This window comes from Rutidosis leptorrhynchoides, chromosome 8 (genome assembly GCF_046630445.1).
Source record: "Rutidosis leptorrhynchoides isolate AG116_Rl617_1_P2 chromosome 8, CSIRO_AGI_Rlap_v1, whole genome shotgun sequence".
Lineage (NCBI taxonomy): Eukaryota > Viridiplantae > Streptophyta > Magnoliopsida > Asterales > Asteraceae > Rutidosis > Rutidosis leptorrhynchoides.
In genome coordinates this window covers 99,000,482-99,004,441 of record NC_092340.1, presented here as the reverse complement: position 1 = coordinate 99,004,441, position 3,960 = coordinate 99,000,482, and the positions used below count along the sequence as shown (strand labels likewise).

At 35.3% G+C, this 3,960-nt stretch overlaps 1 long non-coding RNA gene across 1 annotated transcript; it reads right to left on the bottom strand.

Annotated features, from left to right (window-relative positions):
* Positions 1-2,323: 2,323 nt before the first annotated feature.
* Positions 2,324-3,253, bottom strand: LOC139861215 (uncharacterized). Its single transcript, XR_011763689.1, has 3 exons — positions 3,028-3,253; positions 2,656-2,898; positions 2,324-2,578 (listed from the first exon to the last, which is right to left on the bottom strand). It is a non-coding gene; the product is annotated as an uncharacterized lncRNA (long non-coding RNA).
* Positions 3,254-3,960: the final 707 nt, after the last annotated feature.

The following is a 3,960-nucleotide window of genomic DNA, read 5'->3' as shown; positions in this document are numbered from 1 at the left end:
AGCTTTTTCGCGTAACCAAGCAACGCTTTTCTTAATCATCTTAGATAGCTGTGAGTCGAACAAAACCAATGTACACTCACTGGAGGCGTCAGCAACTCTGATAGTGGTGCGGATCCTGAATAATGATAGGATATTTGATTTTCAGCATGGGAGCATTTAATTTAAAGCACTAAAGTATAACATTGAATAAAGTATTAAAATAATTCAAAGAATACAGTCAGGTAAGTAATGTACCTAGGGAAAACAGTAGTTGTGACCCCGCACGTATCACATTCAAAGATATTTGCATTAGTCTGATCACAAAACTTTGAATTTACTTTTTTGTTACACTTCGTACAAGTACTAATGAACCATCCTTCGTCATTATTAATTTTTTGAACTCGTCCGCGCACAATGCAACTCATAACCTAAATAACAGAAAACCAAATATTATACAGAAGATTTAAAAAAATTTAATGATAAAAATAATTTTTTTATTTATTTAAGTATTACTTATCACAATACCTGTGTACAATTAACAACTTCAATGATTGGCTTAGGTTCATGTTTTGAGAACATCTCAATAGCAGTTTGAACAACAGTGGCAATTTGGATATCAGCTAGTGGATTGACACGATTTGTCGAGTTTTCAGCAGCCATGTCAAACCTGCAAGAATTACATTTGATAGTGGATTAGTAATTTCAATGATGTGTGTTTAAGTAGAAACAATTACAATGAATACTTGAGTAAAACTTACTCAGCCTTAAAAGTACGAATACGGGTCACATCCTCATTAACAAATAAACGACAGCCCCAAAGTTGATTGGATACCTGCGGGAATCCTGGAAAGGAAAATACAAGTGTACGTTCAATGGCGACTCTAAGCTTTGTGGTGTGGGGTCCTATGACCCCACTACTTCGGAGATTTTTTATACAATGTACTCTTTAAATTGTACAGGACACCACTAAATTTAACTTCAGGACCCCATATATTTTGAAAGTATATGGTTTTTTGGAGGTAAACAACCACTAAATTATCCTTCAAATATAATTAGCTTTAAAAAAAAAAATTGGGAACCCATTGGGTTTCCATCCTAGAATCGCCACTGTGTACGTTAGATAAAAAAATATATAGTTTGTTCATAATCTAACTAAAAAAACTGAAGTGATTGAAATGTGATATACCTTGCCAGTCACGCACTTTGCAGTTGTGAATCATGACAATGATTGGAGCATCATCACCTTTATGGGCAGATGCGTATTCAAATAACTTTGTAGCATGATGTGCCCACAAGGCACAGTTAATGCGATGACCACTTAAGTAAATCAAAAGATATAAAGTTAAGCTATGAATAGATAGTAAAATCGAAACTACAAACCATATAACAAACACAAATTGATATTTATGTATTACAAATTGAAGTATAACTTTCAGATATAATCAGGCTACGTATATACTATGTACCTGTTATCGCTCAAAACAAACTCGATTGATTTCGTGTCCACCGCTTTCTCGCGCTTCACACGTAGTGGATTCATTTCAACCAAAAGACCAACAACATCTGTGTAATGAAGCGTGGTAGATAAAACGAATATAACTAGTAATGCATCGGACCGCGCGTTGCTGCGGTTTTCGTTGATTATGTATATTGGCGTTTTTTCATGTTGTAGGTAACTTGTGTTAGACGGGGTTTGCAAAATTACTGTGGATGTTTTTATTTCATGTTATCACTGATAAAAAGTACATGAAACTATAAAAACAACAACAATAACAACAACAACAACAATACCCAATTCCACTAAAGTGGAGTATGGGGGAGGTTAGATGTAGGCAGTCCTTTCCTCTACCCTAAAGTAAAAAGAAAGTCATTCTTCTACCCAGGATACCTATCGGTCTCCAGGTAGAGGAAGTCGTCCCTCCCTATTCTGTAGAGCAGAGAGGCTGCTTCCTAGGGACCTCCGACCAGAAAGAACCATGAAATCCGATATGTGAAGTAAAAATATACAAGTAAAGTTGGCAAAATAGAAGCTTTACCATGAATAATGTATACTCCAATACGATATATATAGGTAAATAAAGCATATAACAATATTGAGTAATATAACATATAATTAAAATATGCGAGTGTCAAATATGCAAGTATAACAAGTCATGTAAGTACAATAAGTATACGTAAACATGTTGTTAAGAAGCATGTAGGTATAATATGCAGTATAAAATAGATGATATACTATGTAGGCATAGACAAATAAGTATGCTATGTTAACATAAAAACATGTGATATGTAAGTTCGTATAAATTAATTGCTATATAATGTAATCCAATGTAATAGTGTTCACTGATAGCTTTTTGTTTACATGGATAGGGTTATTTGGATAGCTAACGTAGTGGTTACTATGTACGTTGAGAAAATGGCTACGATTATTGTTTTCATGTTGATGTTGCGTCTAATCTTTTTTCTTTTTTGGTTCCTTGTCTTCAGCATCTGAAAAGAGTGTTATTTTTGTTCATGTGTTACTTTTCCTTTTCATGATCTTTGCCGGGGGTCGGCAAAATTGGTGCGGTGATGTTGCCCATAGCTTCATCTTGTGTTTTTCCTGTATAATGATGTAGTTGTTAGATGGTCCTCGTTAGTTTTTTTGTTCAATAAATATGCTGAATGGATGTGGCAAACCTGGTGATCCTACTATTTTTGTTTACGCCTGGTCTGAGTTGGTGTTTGTTCTTGGTGTTGATGGGATGTGGTTGTGGTATATGAAGTATAGTTGGTCCATTGTGTATTTGTTGATGTTGAATTGGGTTATGTGATGTCCTCCTTCCAGTTGTTTGAGTTGAGGCAAGATTTCTCTTGCGTTATCGTAACCCATTGTTGTTACCAGGTTTTCGCACGTCGTTCCGACCAATTTATCAGCAGAATCTGAGAAGGTGAATGTTGTTGTTTCAGTTTCGTCGGTTTTTGGGGAAAAGTATTGAAATATGTAAGTGGTTATGTGCTTATCGGGTAGATTTATGGTTAGGTTTTTGTCGAAAGTGTAATAAGTGTTACCTGATTATGTAGTATCCTTCGGTGTCATGATCTAAGCAGTGCAAATAGGGCTGGGACATTGTGGAATTCTGTTTGGAGACCGAACATGAGAGATGTTGGGTTTGATATGATTTGTTCGTATCTCCTTGTCGGCTCGCATATGAAGTGAGATTCTAATGGCTGAATTTAGTTGTAGGATATTGGTAAGGTGCGTCTTCTGTTTGTAGTCCATATTCACCTGAACGGCAGTACCCTGCAAATTGAATGTGTACGTTACCGATTTTGCAATATTTGTTGCAATTAGCGATGAAATGAAAGGGAAAAAGTAGTGGGTGCTATTTAATACCAGTTTGTTGTCTACACTATGCTATCAATATGAGTCCATTGATGGACATTTGCAAAAGTTATCAAAAGACTGGAATCGGGAAATTATTCGTAATGTAGCAGTTAACCAAGAAATAAAGTAAATTGCAAACCACACAAAGACACGATAAGTATAGTGGAATAGGTGCCAATAATGTAAAGTAGATCAAAAATAAAGATTTGCGACCGTGGCGTTAATAATGTTAATCCATATGGACCATCATAAAGGGCCATAAAAATTTACAAAAATGTAAAAAGACAGTACCAAAATATGTAAGTCAGAAGTCAGAACTACGTGCATATGTACAACTGTTGAAATTAACCATTTAAATTGCAAATATCGCCTAGTGACTTGTAATGTTCCGAGATAATCATAACATGTGTTGAAAATGAGACCAATACTACATGAATGTCGTTAAAAGAGATGCAAGTATAGGATAGGACTTATTAGTACATGGTATAGTAAATTTGGTATGAAACTGACTTTACTTACGTCTTTGTCGATAACGATGCAACAGTAGAAGGTAGGCCTCAAATTGTTGGTATATATTATTGCCTCTATCGTCTTCAGTCTGTCCGAGGCGTAAAGTG